At 43.0% G+C, this 18451-nt stretch overlaps 1 protein-coding gene and 1 long non-coding RNA gene across 3 annotated transcripts in view; both read left to right on the top strand.

Moving 5' to 3' along the window:
* Positions 1 to 18451, top strand: part of CCBE1 (collagen and calcium binding EGF domains 1) — a 286745-nt gene that overhangs the window by 4519 nt on the left and 263775 nt on the right. The window lies entirely within an intron of this gene.
* LOC103879773 lies at positions 9305 to 10962 on the top strand. The gene is made up of 2 exons (XR_002518722.2): positions 9305 to 10523; positions 10820 to 10962. It is a non-coding gene; the product is annotated as an uncharacterized LOC103879773 (long non-coding RNA).

Below are 18451 nucleotides of genomic sequence, written 5' to 3'. Positions count from 1 at the left end.
CTGGCCAACATGGTGAAACCCCATCACTACTAAAAATACAAAAATTAGCTGGGGGTGGTGGCGCACACCTGTAGTCCCAGCTGCTCGGGAGGCTGAAGCAGGAGAATCACTTGAACCCAGGAGGCAGAGGTTGCAGTGAGCTGAGATCACGCCACTGGACTCCAGCCTGGTGACAGAGCAAGATTCCTTAAAAAAAAAAAAAAAAAAAAAAAAAGTTACTAACGTGTCATGCCACTGCATTCTCACTCCAGCCTGTATAGCAGAGTGAGACTTTTTGAGATGAAGTCTCGCTCTTATTGCCCAGGCTGGAGTGTGATGGCATGTGATCTCGGCTCACTGCAACCTCTGCCTCCTGGGTTTGAGTGATTCTCCTGGCTTAGCCTCCCGAGTAGCTGAGATTATAGGCATCTGCCACCATGTCTGGCTAATTTTTGTATTTTTAGTAGTGATGAGGTTTTACCACATTTTGCCAGGCTGGTCTCAAACTCCTGACCCCAAGTGACCTGCCTGCCTTGGCCTCCCAAAATGCTGGGATTACAGGCATGAGTCACCACTCCCAGCCAAGACCTCATCTCTTAAATCATTGATATGAGAGATAGGTTTAATACTAAAATAAGTATGATAGAGTGAGGGATAAATCTGATCTGCCATTATACCCAAAAGTTATGGTAAACTAAATGATTTGGAGAAGAAAAAATGGAATCTGAATATCCTTTGTCCTGAAACTACCTCCTTACCCTACTTATGTTTTACTTAGCTTCATGTAAGCAACACCTTTCCACTTCTAGCATTTTTTATTAGATATTAAATGGGAGTGACAACTTGAGGATTCGACAGTGTATTTCACTATTTTATGCACTTCACATACAGCCATCTCACGTACAGCCAACTTTGTAGCATCTGTATTATCTGAGCTTTACAAAGAAGTGAAGCAAACCTCAGAGGGATTAAATATTAATGATGTGCCCAAGGTCACAAAACTATATGTGAGAGCCAGGATTCAAACTCAGGGTTGTCTGACTTCAATGCATGAGCCCTTTCATCATCCCAGAGGTGCCTATGGGATGTTCCAGATTCTGGGATGTAAGTAAGAAGACTGTAAACCCAGATGGCTGTAAATTTCAAAGACAGAGTTTCACAGAAAACACTGTCATCCACCAGGATCACATTCAGGCTTTCTGAATTACCATTGCCCTTGCAGTCTGTCTTAGACAATTGAGCTTATATCATACACAAAATTCGTGCATACATACATAACTCTTTCCTTGTAGGATTTTATCTTAGTCACAGGGTCACTGTCTCCATGGACTGTCTATCCCCATTGTGTATTGTGCCAAGTACCCAATGTTTATTAAGCACTTCTCAAATGAATGCCAGTGACAGCTTAGTGAGTTTATGTATTTGCTCAGCATTATAATGTGACACAGGGAATATTCTTACCCGTAGTTAAGATATCAGAGTTGGGTGATGTAGCTGAAGTGAACTGATAGCCAAACTAAGCATATAAAGGTATTACAGCATTACCCGTCTTGTGGGTATCAAAGTTTTGCCCACAAGTTCTTTTCCCCCCTTTCCCAAACCATGTAGCTTGAACAAAAGATTTTACCTTTCCTTTATTGGGTGATATCAATAAAAAGGTTCCTGTCTGGGTGCGGTGGCTCACGCCTGTAATCCCAGCACTTTGGGAGGCCAAGGTGGGTGGATCATGAGGTCAAGAGATCGAGACCATTCTGGTTAACATGATGAAACCCCGTCTCTACTAAAAATACAGAAATTAGCTGGGTGTGGTGGTGCGTGTCTGTAGTCCCAGCTACTTCGGAGGCTGAGGCAGGAGAATCGTTTGAATCCAGGAGGTGGAGGTTGCAGGGCACCGAGATCTCACCACTGCACTCCAGCCTGGTGACAGTGAGACTCTGTCTCAAAAAAAAAAAAAAAAAAGAGCTTTCCTTAAACAAGAAATATGCGTGTGTGTAGGAAACACTAATGAAACCCAGTTTTCATTGAGGCTGTGGAATAAACATCCTAATCAACCCTTGACTTCTTAATTAATAATCTATCGTGCATTGATTTCAAGCTCAGAATAGTCCTAGGAAACATTTGAATATAAAATGACAAAATACAATCTCTGGCCTCAGTTTGCAGACTTGATTTTATATCAAGGTCTTTGAAACTGTGACCAATAAGCAATAGTGTATGATTGAGTTCAAAGTCATGTAGTTCATATGCTGTACTAGTGATGGGGAAGAGAGACAAGCAGCTAGAAATGGCTTTTGGGCAAAAGAAGATTTAACCATGTTCTTCAAAATGGTTCCCCCCCCTTTTTAAAAGTGTATACTTTCATTCAACTGGTCTCAAGTCAGTGTACAGTTAAGCCCTGGCTGCCTCCACCCACTCTCAGGGAGACCAAAAGCCTTCATACGTCTCAAGTTGGGGGACAAAAAAGGGGGGCCATGAAGGCTGGTCAAAATAAAATACTTTTAAGATGAAGATTTAAAAATTTTTGCATTACATGATTTACATGAAAGCAATGCTATCACCTCCCCTGTGTGGACTCCGGAGAGGACTGAGCCCTTCTTCTTAGAAGTAGGATGGCTTTTAGGAAGGCAAGGGACTTCGTGTAACAGTGCATCTCACGATATTTGGAACGGTTATTTAAAAAAAGAACAATGTACAATCAAAGTCCTTGGCCACATTGTAGACCTTTGAGGGATGCTCACTCCAACAGACTGCCATCACCTTCACAGAAAACGAGATGAGATAGGCATGGCTTCGTGTGTGTGTGTGTGTGTGTGTGTGTGTGTGTGTGTGTGTGTGTTGGCTTGACGAAATGGTTCTTTAACTGTGTGTTAAATACTTTTTAAAAACTAGCTGTGATTTTTGACTTTCGGTTCATGGAGCTCCATGTGGAGGCTGAGTGGTATGGATGCCCCGGGTGCCCCTCTGCCCTGCTGGTATTCATCTGTCCAGCTAGTGCTGTCTCATTACACGGTGTTCTTGCCTAATTTCCCACGTTCTCATGGGAAATAGTGACATGGGGGATGTAAAACAATGACCTTTCTTTGAGGTAATGCAACTATGTTGCCAAGTCTTGTGAGAATGTGAAAATTAATGTGATATTTCTGCAAATGTGTAATGAAGAGCAAGGTCCTTTTAATTAGAATAGTACTACCAGATTGATAGCACTGGGCTCTAGGTAAGGACACATTTGAGGAAACAGTGTATAGTGTACTTCTCTGGCAAGTCACCAAGTTCCCATGGGGGGGGGGGGGTTCGATAATGTCAAAACACATAAAATAATATAAACTCTTTGCTGCAGTTTGAATCCCAGCTCTACTACTTGGTGGTTTTGTGACCTTGAACAGTTTTAATCTCTGTGCTTTTAATTTTCTCCTCTGTAAAATGAGCATCCAATTGGTACTTAAATTATAGGGCTGCTGTGAGGATTGTGCTTAATGTATATAAAGTGCTTTGAAAAATTCAAGACACATAGGAAGTGCTATGTTAGTAATACCTCCCATCGTCATCACTACATCTTGCCAAGTCTGCATGTTGAATGTTTTAGATACTCAATGAATGTTTGTTGAATTTTGTGAGTCTTATGAACTTTATCTTTTTGAAAGAGCAATTTGAGACCACAGCCAGAAACTTCACTCGTTTCCAGATGCTATTTTGAAATGTAGGAGAGCCCAGAAACCTAGTGCCCTGGGAAAATTAGAGTATTGTTGTTTCCTGCTACCTCCCTGACTAGCCAAGCTACTCTACTCATGGCTATAAGAGCCAGTGGAAGGCACAGCCTGAACTAGAACTTGAAGTTACACCACTTTCATCCCTTGTCCAGGATTTTGAAGGGTCTTACTGGCAGAAAGACGACTAGAAATCGGATCATCAGCCCCAGGCCCATTCTGATTTCTCTCTCCTCTGCTTGCTTCCCTGTCCTCTGGCTGGCATAGCTAAGGCCAGGTACTGAGGGCAGCTCTGTGAAGAGTTGGCTCATTCAGGGCATGTAGTTCAGGGAGGAAATGATATGAAAATTGTGAAGAAGTCTAGCCAGGCGCGGTGGCTCACGCCTGTAATCCCAGCACTTTGGGAGGCCAAGGCGGGCGGATCAGGAGGTCAGGAGTTTGAGACCAGCCTGACAACATGGTGAAACCCCGTCTCTACTAAAAATATAAAAATTAGCCGGGCATGGTGGCACGTGCCTGTAGTCTCAGCTACTCAGGAGGCTGAGGTAGGAGAATCACTTGAACCTGGGAGGTGGAGGTTGTGGTGAGCCAAGATCACACCACTGCACTTCAGCCTGGGCAACAGAGCGAGACTCTGTCTCAAAACAAACAAAACAAACAAACTTGTGAGGAAGAGAACAGGGGCTAGGTGGAGGTGGTTTTGTGCAGAATGACCTGAATCACACACCTTGCATGCCGAAGGCGGCCTTCTCCTCTCCTGTGTTAGGCCATCTCTAGCATGGGCTGTCAACCCTCTGGGCCATCTGTTCTCATTCATGACTATATCCTCAGAGGCTAGCTCTGTGTCTGGACAGAGAGGCTGTTCTATACGTATTTGTTGAATGACAGAATGACTATGTTAAAAGTAAACAATAAGGTTGAACTGAAATCTGTTAGGCCTTCAAAAAACTTCTCTTCCTTTCCAAATGTGCTTTATTTAAAATCTGAGCTAGGAAGTCTGTTCTAAAAACCAGAGATTAACTGTACCTCTGAGATGCTGCCATTGTTTTCATTGGTTCCCAGTTAGACCTGCTTAACTTTAATTGCTAAATGTGTAGCAGGTGCTAGATTCCGGCAGCTATCGCTAACTCCTTGAACTTGCTATCTTAAATAACACCTGATTGAGGACGTGTGGGTTCCTGCCCATGTGTTAATTGTGTCACAGACACTGGCTTTGGAGTAGAGGATCAAGGTTTTAAAGGGGGTTCCCCTGCCTTCCCACAAGAACAGGTGTTAGAGGGAAGGAGGGAGGGAAGATTGTGTATCGGTTCTCACTCACTCTCAGAGAAACAATACAGAGTAATTGGAAACAATTTTAACTCAGTAACCACAAAAGGCTGCTCTTTCACTGATGTGTCCTTTGAGATCAGATCCAGTTGCTACTCTAGTTGCTGCCTGACTTCCTATGGTTAACTTCATCCTTTGTAAGTGAAGCTGGGGTGGGTGCACCCGGAAAAGCCAAACGCCTCTTTCTTGATTCTAGATATTCTGTCTTCTCAGGAGAAGGCTTGCATTTCACTCAGCAGCTTTCCAAACCCTGCTGTTCTCCTGCTCAGCAGGACCGGAGCTGCTTTTGTGAGCTTAGAGGGTCTGCTGGCATTTGGGGCATTGTTGAGTATCTAAAGAACAAAGATCACATTCTGTTTTAGATTATTGCTTTTATTTGCGGGATGAAAAAGTAAACAGCTATAACATCTGCAGTTCCTCTTCTGCCAAGTGAGGTCCTTTTTTTCTGCGAAGCTATTGACTAATTTTAATCTTACGAACAATCTTCATTTACTTAGTCAACGAATACTTGTTGGGTGCTTACAATCTGCCAGGCACCATTCTAGACACTTAGAGTATATCTTAAAATTGGACAAACCCCCAGCAACAGCAAAAATCCTCTGTCCTCATGGAATTTTAGTTCCCTTTATCTTTCAGTAAAGGAATTTTGACCCAAAGATTTCCTTTGGGACCTTTTTAAGATACTTGTTTTGGACATACATTTGATTAATGTCACACTTTGGGGGTTAAGATCTTAATTTCCGGTAGCCCAGCTGTGTCCTTTCAGCAACAGAAATCCCACAGCTTCAAGCAGAGTCAGGAAAACCCAGGGACGGTGGTAACAGAAGGTTTTCTGCAGAGGCGCTAGCAAGAACTTAGCATGTACCACAAGTTTCTTCCAAGAATTATTGGAATGTGAAAGCATTACAGAGAGGAGGTGAGTTATTTTGTCGTGTGACCTGTGATGTGGCTGGCAGCATCAGAGTTGCCTGACTTAGGGACAAATAACCCCAAGCCCAGCTGACCTAGGCCAGCCTCATGTTTTCCGACGGGTACTAAGCAGAATTTTAAAGAAGGCATGCTCTTCCAACATTGCTTGACTCTCCACATAATGCATTATAGATATGTCATCATATAAGGATGTGACACTTCTTGAACAGTTAGTTTCCAGCTTGAAACACCTGTAGAGAATGGGGTGGTGGTGATGCCTCCACACTTAATCCTCATTAAGCAAAATGTCACATCTTTCTAGCTGTAAGGTATGATCCATGTGTGCTAAGAGCCGATGTGAAAGCTTGGATGAATATGTTGTCACCTTATCGGTTGTGGTAGAACTAGATCATGCTACCATGCCCTTGAGGACTTCAGAAACTGGGACCACATCCATTCTCGAGCTTTCTTTCTTGGCCACTCCTGTGGGATATTCTGTTTGCCTCATCTGCAGTGAAGCATCTCATCCTTGGTCCTCTGGGAATGACAGGGGCAGATGTCAACTCCGTGGGTTGCCCCATAGGAGGCTATGTAAACAGAACTGGTGGGAGATACAGGGGGGCTCTCAACAGGCAGGGTCTAACCCTGGGAGTTTGGTATAAAGCAGGGATTGGCAAACTAGGGCTCATGGCTTGTTCTTGTACTCTAATAGTTTGAGTCGTTTTTGGTTTTAAAGCATTGCAAAAGAACACACAGAATCCCAATTTGGCCCCCAAAGTCCCAGATGTTTACTGCCTAGCCCCTTGCAGAAGAAAACTTGACTCCTGCAGATCCACTTTAATACAAACACCGGGAGTGGGACTTTCCATCCATAATACCTTATCCACATGTCTGAATTCTCAAGGTGACTTTGAGACAGTCACTCATCTTCATCTTTGGGTCACTTACTTGTGTATCACCTTATTTATATTACAGCATTTGGATTTCTTGGCCAAGCATCTTTAGTTGTCACTTGGTTTTCTGATCTCCAGAAATCAGTTTTTGTTGAACTGGAACTTCTTTCAAGTCATCATTCCTAAGTGATGCTCGAAATGAGCATAATCTGCCAGTTTCTAAGAAGCTGACTTTATTGCAAGGAGTTGATTGAGCACTCACTTCCTGCTGCCTTTCTACAGTTTTCCATGACAAGCCTTCCTGTGCCAGTAGAATAACCCTTGAGTGTCACCTTGGTTTGCTACCTTTCCTCATTGATTTGCATATCAATTATCACACGCTTGGTAGGCTGAAAGTCAACTCTCCACACATTTCAACATGTTATGGTTTGTTTTTTGTTTTTGTTTTTTGAGACATGGTCTCACTCTGTTGCCCAGGCTGCAGTACAGTGGTGTGATCATATCTCACTGCAGCCTCAGTCTCCTAGGCTGAAGCTATCCTCCTGCTTCAGCCTCCTGAGTAGCTGGGACTACAGGAGCGCACCACCATGCCTGGCTAATTTAGTTTTGTGTAGAGATGGATTCTTGCTACATTGTCCAGGCTGGTCTTGAACTCCTCAGCCTCCTAAAGTGTTGGGATTATAGGCATGAGCCACTGCACCCAGCTGAAGTGTTAGTTTTGAATTAGTATAGTAGAAAACTTTTTACATTCAAAGATCGAATGATAGCATATATTTGGAGGAATATACATCTAGAAAAAAAGCCATTTTCACTGAAGGGTATTCTGAATTAGTTATAACTTTATATTTTTCCATGTATGGCTAAAAATGTATAATACCACTATACAGGTATACTATGCAGAATATATCAGTGATTAAACTTAATAATTTTTTTTTTGAAACAGTCTCTGTTGCCCAAGCTGGAGGGCAGTGGTGCAATCTCAGCTCACTGCAACCTCCACCTCCGGAGTTCAAGGGATTCTCCTGCCTCAGCCTGCCTAGTAGCTGGGACTAGAGGCTTGTGCCACCATGCCCGGGTAATTTTTTTGTACTTTTAGTAGAGACAGGGTTTCACCATGTTGGCCAGGCTGGTCTCAAATTCCTGACCTCAGGTAATCCACCCATCTTGGCCTCCCAAAGTACTGGCATTACAGGCATGAGCCACCACGCCCAGCCTAAACTTATGAATTGTTTTTTTGTTTGTTTGTTTGTTTTGTTTTTTTTGAGATGGAGTCTCGCTGTGTCGCCCAGGCTGGAGTGCAGTGGCCGGATCTCTGCTCACTGCAAGCTCCGCCTCCCAGGTTTACGCCATTCTCCTGCCTCAGCCTCCCGAGTAGCTGGGACTACAGGCGCCCGCCACCTTGCCCGGCTAGTTTTTTGTATTTTTTTAGTAGAGAGGGGGTTTCACCGTGTTAGCCAGGATGGTCTTGATCTCCTGACCTCGTGATCCGCCCGTCTCGGCCTCCCAAAGTGCTGGGATTACAGGCTTGAGCCACCGCGCCCGGCCAACTTATGAATTTTTGAACTTCCTTTTAACACCAGCTGTTTTGTTCCACAAAGCTCATGGAGACTCCTAAATAGTGATGGCTTTAACAATGACTGTGGAAAACAGTAGTGGAGGAGGAGAGAACAGTCTAAAAGAAATATTCTGAGGCAAGAGAGACAAAGTCTGATAATGGTATTTTGGCAAAGGAAGGGAAAAGTTAGGAAACTGGAATTCATCATTTGATGTATTAGGAAGGTAAAGGAATGATGTGGTGTAGAGAAAAAAACACAGGCACAGATCTGTTCAAAAATAGGATCCTACGGAGATGAAGTTGTGAAAATTTTCTCACCTTTAACATACCCATTTTAACTTCGGTAGGCTTAAACTTAGAAAGGTTCATAGATAGACAAATGTAAGTTTTGTAACCCTCTGCCTTTGTTTAGCACTATTTCCTCGAAGATTGGAGGGCATCTGTAAGCCAGCACAGATCACGCTGTGGCTTTTTCTGTGACTATGGCCTCTTTGCTTTCATTTGGATTGCTCTTGGTAATGTGTCCCTGCTTCATTTTGGAATTTTCCCACAAATAAATGGCTCACTTTTTTTGTGGTGTGAAATTGCATGGTAGAGCGGAGGTTGCCTTCCTGGGAACCCACCTAGACCACAGACTTGTTGAACCAACTGCAGGTTGTATGAGAGCAGGCGATGATGCCCTTTAGAGGCAAGGTTGCCCCCAAACAAAAATGCACTGGAGTGTAGTTCTGGCCAAATCTGAATGATGAGAAAAACTTAGAATATAATATCAACAGGCTTTTATCTCTGAGAACATTTGAAGGGTTTTAAAAATTCTGTAAAATTGGTTTTGGTATTGTTGGTTTTCTGCAGATCACACTGGCCTGGTTGGGTGGACATAGGGAGAGAGAAACTGTATTGTAACCCCATACTTACGACTGGCAACAACTTCTATCTGGAACACAGCTGAAAAAGGAAGAAGGGGAGAAGGAAAGGGATGACAATACAAGGGAGCTTTGAATCCAAAATGGATATTATAAAGAAAACATCACAAGAAATAGATATTACAAAAGGCTTTGAGGAACCAAAGATGGATATAAAAAAGCATCAAATACTGTCTGATGAGTGCCTCAGTTTGCCCTGTGTGTGAGGACTCACTGTCAGAAGCTGTTCCAGCTTGTCTTTATACTGTGCAAGCTCTTACATAGTGTCAAGGTCACATGCAGGTACATGGCAGGGCTGGGCTGGGCTTCAAAGCCAGGCAGTCTGACTCCGGAGCCTGTTTTCTTCTCAACTACTGGGCTCTTGAAGGCCTGACAATTGTGGTTACCTTGCTTTTCTGCCAACTGCAAATTTAAAAGAGGCACTTAGAGGAAGGGAGGACTGCTGGAAACAGTGACATTCATTCCACTAGTTAAAAACAAAAGTTGGACAAGTTGTCAAAAGTAGTCACAAAAATCATTCCCCCCGACTCCAAAAACCCAGCACACACTGATGCCATTTAATAAAGGGGGACACATTGTCATACATGCCTTGCTTTCGATGGATATCACTGTCCACGATGTCCTGAGTTTATTCAATGAAATTAAATTCTGTTCAACATCATTGAAGAATAACGGGGATTAAGCTTTATCTAAAATAACAGGGATTAAGCTTTACTATGCTTTCATTTCTGCAGAGCCTCTCTCCAGGATGGTGCCAAATTGGGGGAGATTAGAACCTATTCTGTTCACAGCAAGACATCACTGTTAAAAATGCAGGTGCCCAGGCCTCATCCCAGACCTACCCAATCACAATTTGCATTCTGACAAGGTCACTAGGTGCTTGCTATGCACATCAAATGTTGAGAAGCACGGTCCTAATCGTCACTATATCACCATAACAACAGAATGTTCTGTTGTTTCCTTCCTGGCAAGGTGCTAGGCAGTGATTCTTAGCCTGGACTGTACATAGAAATCATCCGAGGAGCTTTTTAAAAATCCCAGCATTCAGGCTGCTCCACATACCTTGGCTTGCCACCTTTCACACCAGAGTCATGCCAGAAAGTCTGGAGGTGGGTGCCAGGCACCAGGAATTTCTAAAGCTCCTCATGTGATTCCAGTAGGTTGAAAACTTCTGCCTTAAACTTGAGGAGGAAGCATAAGGTTGTGAGCAGCCTGGCTCTTTGTCAGAAGCTGGGTAAATGGTCTTTGTTTCTTCCATGGCCACTGAGCCGGGGTCTCTTGTGTCCTTTGCAATTGCTGCAGGTCCAGGTCCCTCAGTGGTCCCTCGGTGACTGTCACCATGCCTGTGTCTCCAATCCTTCATCTGTTAGACCCTCTCCATTCTGTGCAGGGTGGTTTGAGGGTGTCAGGGAAGTGATGGAGGGGATAACAGGAGAGTGGATCAAGGATAGGACGAGTTCTTTGTTTCTCAAGCTGAGCCATTCCAAATCTCAGGGTGCAAATGCCATCACTCTTTATTTTGTATTGTAGGCTCTCAGCTTGGTGTCTGGAGCTACTCAGTGACCTTTGGTGCATTAAAAAAAATATTTTGCTTTGTTGCTGCACTGCATGAAACTTCTCCCAAGATATAAACATGGCTCAGCATATTATAAATGAAAGCTTTTCAGCGTCAAGCTGTGTTTTTCTTTCCTTGTGAGTATCAAACACATTTTTTTACATGGTACGATTGGACATCTACATGCTGTCGGAGATTCTCCCCTCACCCTATCTGTACGCTTTACTCTCCAGTCCTCCTGATAATTGGAAGAATTTCTCAACCCTTCACCCTCCACCCCAGAAAACACAAGGCTTTTTATGGGCTCGAGTTAACTGTATGCATCACAAAATAATGGTTTCTGTGGTTTGACCAGATAGTTATAATTCAAGCTCCGTATTTACCACATGGCCTTAAACCAGGCAGTCTCCAAATATGTCTGTCTATAATGCATAGTTTGTACATGTAATTGTCTTTTTGAGTGTTACAATAGCAATTATGCTGGCTAAATCATAGAAATGGAAATGATTATAAAGCAAGAAATAAAGGAAATGCAATTGCATTTTGTGTGTAGAGTATAGAGGTACCCCTGAGGCTCTTAATGAAGAATCTCTGAATTTGAGGCTGGCAAGACACAAAGTGGTATATAAGTGACCTGAGTTTAATATATTTCAAAGCTTGCTAGTTTGAGTGTGGCAGCCTATTACTGAGGATATTATAGGAATGGAGATTTTGTTTTATTTTTGAGACAGAGTCTCACTCCGTCACCCAGGCTGGAGTGCCGTGGCACAATCTCAGCTCACTGCAACCTCCGCCTCCCAGGTTCAAGCGTTTCTTGTGCCTCAGCCTTCTGAGTAGCTGGCATTACAGGCACTCGCCACCATGCCAGGCTAATTTTTGTATTTTTAGTAGAGACAGGGTTTTGCCATGTTGGCCAGGCTGCTCTTGAACTCTTGGCCTCAGGTGATCTGCTTGCCTTGGCCTCCCAAAGTGTAGGAAAGGAGATTTAATGAGAAGGCATGAGAGGATCTGAGTGGACCTCCTGACCATTACTCAGCATCTCCATCACCCCTACTGCTTTGCAAGTCCATTCCCAGAAACCCTCAGTGTTTCAGAAGTATAATTTGAGGCCGTAAAATATAGGTAAATTATAATCAGCAGAGACCACATTAAGGTCAATGAAAAAGGGTGCTCTAGGCTGGAGACAACTGGCCCTGGGAGTTCTGGTGGTCCAGCTGCTACCCTGCTGTCCTAGGGAAGGGGGTTTGAGGTCTTGGCACAGCCAAGGCCATGTCTTTGTGGTCACTGATGTGGGGAGTGAGGTGGGAATTCTTGTGTACTGACTGGGATGCTCCAGCGTGGACTACCCCAGCTTGCAGCCTTTGGCCATCTGGCTTTGTTTACTCAGGCTGCATCTCCAGGTCCTGCCTCTTCAGTGAATCCTTCCTTGACTTTCTTTCCTTTTTTTTTCCTTTCTTTCTTTCCTTTGTTTCTTTTTTTGAGTTGGAGTCTCACTCTGTCACCCAGGCTGGTGTACAGTGATGCAATCTTGGTTCACTGCAATCTCCGCCTCCTGGGTTCAAGTGATTCTCCTGCCTCAGCCTCCAGAGTAGCTGGGATTACACGTGTGCGCCACCACTGCTGGCTAATCTTTTTTGTATTTTTAGTGGAAATGGGGTTTCGCCACATTGGCCAGGCTGGTCTCAAACTCCTGACCTCAGGTGATCCACCTGCCTCAGCCTCCAAAAGTGCTGGGATTACAGGTGTGAGTCACCGTGCCTGGCCAACTTTCTTTTTAAAAAAGGAAAACTTCACACTGTTCAGCCTTTAAAAATGCATGACTTGTGTGATCTTAGGAGTTGTGTTCATTTGCTAGCACAGATTGATCCACTATTGGATTTTCCTAACATGTTTGACACATGCTTCTGTGTGTGCCTTTGAGGTGATGTCTGCTTTTGTCTTGTGAAGCTCAGAGCACTAGGAGCATATCTAAATCCTTATGCCTTGAACAGGTGAGAGTTTCACTCACACTTTTTAGGGTTCTAAAATTCAGGGGTTTGAATCCCAAAAGAAACTGCCTTCATGATGAGGGGAAAGCACTTTTGTTCTTCTAGGAAAGTATATGAAAATATATATCACTTTTTCTACCATCACAGCTGACCTACTGAAGAGAATGGAGATTCTTAGGTTTGGAAAAAGGAAGACAGAAGGATTATTTGACAATTTCTTTACAAAGGAAAGCTCCACTCTGTAGTTCCTACAGGGAAGGGGGCACAAGAAGGAAGAACTTTGTTTTGGAAGTTTTCTTTTTAAGAGTTTATTTATCTTGTTTATAGTCATGGCAATATTTACTCTGCATGTTTTACATCATGGCAATGTGTGAGTTAGAACTGAGGGTCATCCAATTTCACCCCTTCAGGGTAAAGACGATCAAAAGGTTGGAGTTTATTTTTCCTAATCTTTCTATGCATATGCTAAGATATCCTTAGACTTACCACTTATAGAAATGGGTTTATTCTGCAATTGCTTTTTCCCAGTCAATAGATAAGGAATACTTGCTCATGGTTAAATAGGGTGCTAAGCCATTTCACAGCATGGTATTTCACAGCATGGCATTTAATTGTATGGAGGCATCATAATTCATCTATTCATTGGAGAGTTCTCTAAGGAAATTAGCAGATACTAAAGGGGGGAGTCTTTGTTTCAGTACATTCAGATTTTAAACTTGATATACTTGAAATTAACATCTTAAGTTTTATCAGAATAAATCAGAAGATCTAATGTAACTAGATAGCACGTGGTTCTGGAACTTGGGAGACATGGTCTTTTTTTTTTTAAGATGAAGTCTTGCTGTCTCCAGGCTGGAGTCCAGTGGCAAGATCTTGGCTCACTGCAACTCCTCCACCTCCCAGGTTCACACCATTCTCCTGCCTCAGCCTCCCGAGTAGCTGAGACTACAGGCACATGCCACCACTCTCAGCCAGTTTTTGTATTTTTAGTAGAGACAGGGTTTCACCATGTTGGCCAGGATGGTCTCGATTTCTTGACCTCATGATCTGCCCACCTTGGCCTCCCTAAGTGCTGGGATTACAGGCGTGAGCCACCGTGCCTGGTCTGGGAGACATGGTTTTTAATGACCTGCCCTCTCCCTACCTTCCACTGCAGGGTCCTCCAGAAACCCTCTGGCTCTCTCCAAGCCTCAGAGGAGGGATGTGGCTTTGCCAGAGTTCCTTCCAGGTCTGACAGTCTGACAGGGACCACTCCCTCCCACCTTCACCAAGAGCAGAGCAAACAGAAGCAGGTTTAGTTTACAGCCCAGGGCATTTGCTTGACACAAGGGCGATCATCTGGACTGTGGGAGACTCTGCAGTACTTATCTCTAATCAGCCTAACAAACATGATAGCCATCTTTGCACTGTGGATTTAATCTCTTGAATGGCTTTAATGGTTTCTTACCCCAATTATTAAAAAGGAAAAAGTCTTTTTACTCCCCAGGTCTGTGCTTTAAAGTGCACTGCTCTCTGCTGCAGGATCATGCTGGGTAAGTGCAGGAGCCCATCAAAGTGTTAAGGGCCCTGGCTGGCCACTGGCTGGCTGGCTTTTCACAGCTTACTTTCAAGATGTGCTGTGCCATAGGATAGCAGAACACAGGGTGAAGTATCAGCTTCCTCACTTCGTGGAGAGCTGTAGTCCCATGGCACCTGCTGCCTTCCTAAAAAGGAGAAATCAAGTTGCCTCTGGGCAGACTCCTGCTAATAAAGTGGGAAGAAAACGGGACATTGGATGAGCTTTCTCATAAAATTTCTTACACATCTTTTATCTTAACATACTGGGCTTGGTATGTTTCTCATATTTACTAATGTTTCTATTACAAACTTATTTTTCAGCGCGTTTCTCCTTCTGAATGTATTTATTTTACTGACCAAAGAGCCTCTGCTCAGTGTCTCTAAGGGCCCTGGAAAAGACTTCATGTGCAAATTTACTGGTTGTGGCCTTGCTGCCATTTTCATCGTTCTGCTGCTTCGAGTTCTGGTTCCATATTTGGCTCTGTTTAGAGATTCCCAGGGAAATGGTGACACAAGACAGCTATGCAACTTAGCTGTATATGTTTAAAAAGATACCAAATAGCTTTCCTTTTTTTTTTTCTCTCAGCCAAATTTCCTTCATAAAAGGATGAAGCTTCTCTTGAATAACCCAGATTATTACCAGGTTTTTAAATTTATTAACATCCTTTCCATATTTAGGCAGTCTCAGCTCAACAAAAAGATATCTCACTTGAGTTTTGCATGAGATCAACAGGCTACATTTCTTTTTTGAGGCAGGGTCTCACTCTGTCACCCAGGCTGGAGTGCAGTGGCACAATCTCGGCTCACTGCAATCTCAGCCTCTGGAGCTCAAGTGATTCTCCTGCCTCAGCCTCCCAAGTAACTGGGATTACAGGCATGTGCCACCATGCCTGGCTAATTTTTGTATTTTTAGTAGAGATGGGATTTCACCATGTTTTCCAGGCTGGTCTCATCCTGACCTCAGGTGATTTACCTGCCTCAGCCTCCCAAAGTGCTGGGATTACAGTCATGAGCCACTGTGCCCATGATTGCCTCCTTTGGAGAGGCTAACCATAAACTCAAAAGAATGTAACCGTATCTCTTACCGACCTATGACCTGGAAGCTCCCTCCCCCTTCAAGTTGTCCCACCTTTCTAGACTGAATCAATGTTCATCTTACATGTGTCAGTTGATGTCTCATGTCTCCCTAAAATGTATAAAACCAAACTGTGCTCTGACCACCTTGGGTACATGTCGTCAGGACCTCCTGAGGCTGTGTCATGGGCACGTGTCCTCAACCTTGGCAAAATACGCTCTCTAAATTAACTGAGACCTGTCTCAGATTTTGGGGGCTCACAGCATTATAATCATTAAAAGATGCAAGTTTATTTTGAGGGTGAAAAGCTGAATATATTTCTCCAAAAGAAATGCACTTCTCTCAGTGAGCAGAGGGGTGATTTTGAATAGAATGGGAGGCAGGCTGGCCCTAAGCAGTTTCCAGTTTGACTTTTACCTTTAGTTAAGTGATTTGGGGGCCCCAAGATGTTTTCCTTTCACTGTGCATGTAAAGCACACTGAAAAAACCAAAGTTGCAGTGGAGATTCCCTTTCATCCATCATGTTACAACCCCAGCCTTAACTACATTCCTTCCAAAGGAGGGCAGGTTAAAATGCAGATTAGAAAGACTGACTTGCAAGCAGGAGAAAGTTAGAAGGAATCAAGCTTCAAACCAGCAGCCTGTTGATCTCATGCAAAACTCAAGTGAGATACCTTTTTTTTTTCTCTCAGCCAAATTTCCTGCATAAAAGGATGAGGCTTCTCTTGAATAACCCAGATAGTTTTAATTTGTAATTAAAACTTATAATTAACTTACAATTAAAAAGCTTATAATTATGAAAAGCTTATAATTATGAACATTTTTCAAATAGGCCAATGGAGAGTCATGCTCATACCAAAATTCTGCTCTGTTTGTTTCATCATAACAGGTGTGTGAATTCTGGGCAAGTTTCTAGAATAGAAATTCTGTCCCGTCCATTAGAATGGTGCACTGTGGCCCTGTTTGTGGTAGAGCAGATCACCGGAAGGGGCAGCCACCTGAGGATTGTTAACTGCTTTGGATTCAAAAACACTTAAATATAAAATTACTTCACCTCAAAGGCAGTTCATATGAATACTGTAGTATGAACATGGTGTATTCTTATCAGATGAAAATTTAGCTTCGAAAGGGAAGCTAACATTTTATTTTTATATGTATATTTGTATTTTACTTTTGTGTCTAGAGCCCTTTTAAACCCAAATGAACAGGCCTTTACTTTGACTATTTTTTTGTAGCAAAATTGGATTAATCGATATTCAGTACGTTAGCTTCTCTAATATAAAAATATGGGCCTGGTGCGGTGGCTCATGCCTGTAATCTCAGCACTTTGGAAGATGAAGGCAGGTGGATCACTTGACGTCAGGAGTTTGAGATCAGCCTGACCAACATGGTGAAACCGTGTCTCTATTAAAAGTACAAACATTAGCTGAGTGTGGTAGTGTGCACCTGTAATCCCTATAATCCCTGTTATTCAGGAGACTGAGGCAGGAGAATCGCTCAAACCCGGGAGGCAGAGGTTGCATTGAGCGGAGATTGCGCCACTGCACTCCAGCCTGGGCAACAGAGTGAGACTCCATCTCAAAATATATATAAATATAATTTTTTAAATATAAAAGGCAACAAATATTCTGAAGGGAAAGGTATCTAGTCATGGTCTCTCTGTTCTTAATATTCTGATATCTAGTCTTCGTGGACATTTTCAACATTTTACCTATTCAGAGTCGAATCAATGATTTACTCAACATTTTTGATGTCTTAAATGTTTAGTCTAAAATATTATTTAAATTACAGCAGTTAGAATCAAACAGTCCCACAGCTGGGAAGACATTGTGCCCTCAACACCCCCCGGTCCTTTCTGTCCTCACCACAGCAACTGCTTTCTAACTTTTTGGCTTACTCTTTTGGTTTTTGCCTCTATCACTCTAAAAAACTTAGGTTTCAAATTTTTTCAGTTTTGGGTCTTCCCCCCTCCTCCTATGGTAGGAGAAAATTGAGCTATCGAGCACTGCACATGCTTGTAAGCATCACACATGCTTATAACCACTGCACCTGCTTACAACCATCGCACACGCTTGCGTCCCATCTTTGCATCCCCCGGTGTGGTTGTGTTGTAGTTTGGGATAGGTCAGTTTTCAGTGTTGATGTAATGACTGTGGAAATGCCATTGACTCTAAGCCCGGTTGCGTATACTAGGATTGCTTTTCCTTTCTTTTACTGTATCTTACCTGTCCTATAGTTTAATTTAATTTTTTTGTACATATATAATGAGAAGCCAACCCCATTCACTCCCTTTTGTGTGAAGTTCCTCTCAATATATTCAAACTCATTAGATGTTCTGTCATTTCAACCTTACATTTGGCCCAGAGCATTGAGGCCTGCACTAATCCAGTTGGTTTCTCACCTTCACTCTGTCCTGCTGGGGAATTTTTTTTTTTTTTTTTTTCTTTTTAAGAGATGATCTTTTAAAAAGACTCAACTCCTGGGCCCGGGTGATCCTCCTGCCTCCTGAGTATCCTGGAAAATTTATCTTTCTCTGGTGTTGAATTCTGGATTCCCTGGATCTCACATTTTTCCCCTTTACTGATTTATTCCTTTATTTTGGTGGATTGTATAGACTAGTTCTTTCCTGAGAAAGGATCTTGGGAAGTGTATCTTTTGAGCCTCAGCAGTTCACATATCCAGTTGCTTCCTTGATCTTTACTTGGATGTCTTCAAGAAATTTCAAAGATGACAGGCCCAAGTAGAGATGGTGATTTCTACCCCCCACCACCCCCCATTCACAGCAGTCTGAGGCTCTAGTTTGTGCTCTGAATCCCTGGATAGTTGCTCCAGATATAAATTCAGAAGCAATTTTAGATTATTCCATTTCACATTTCCTTTGCATCAAATCTTTCATCAAATGTATCCAATTTGGGGCTTTTTGGGCTATCTGTCTCTATGCAGTCATCCTGGTCCAGGCGACTGTCATCTTTGGCCTAGAATACTGT

The sequence above is a fragment of the Papio anubis genome, chromosome 19 (assembly GCF_008728515.1).
Source record: "Papio anubis isolate 15944 chromosome 19, Panubis1.0, whole genome shotgun sequence".
Classification (NCBI taxonomy): Eukaryota; Metazoa; Chordata; class Mammalia; order Primates; family Cercopithecidae; genus Papio; species Papio anubis.
This window is presented reverse-complemented; position numbering and strand designations above follow the sequence as displayed.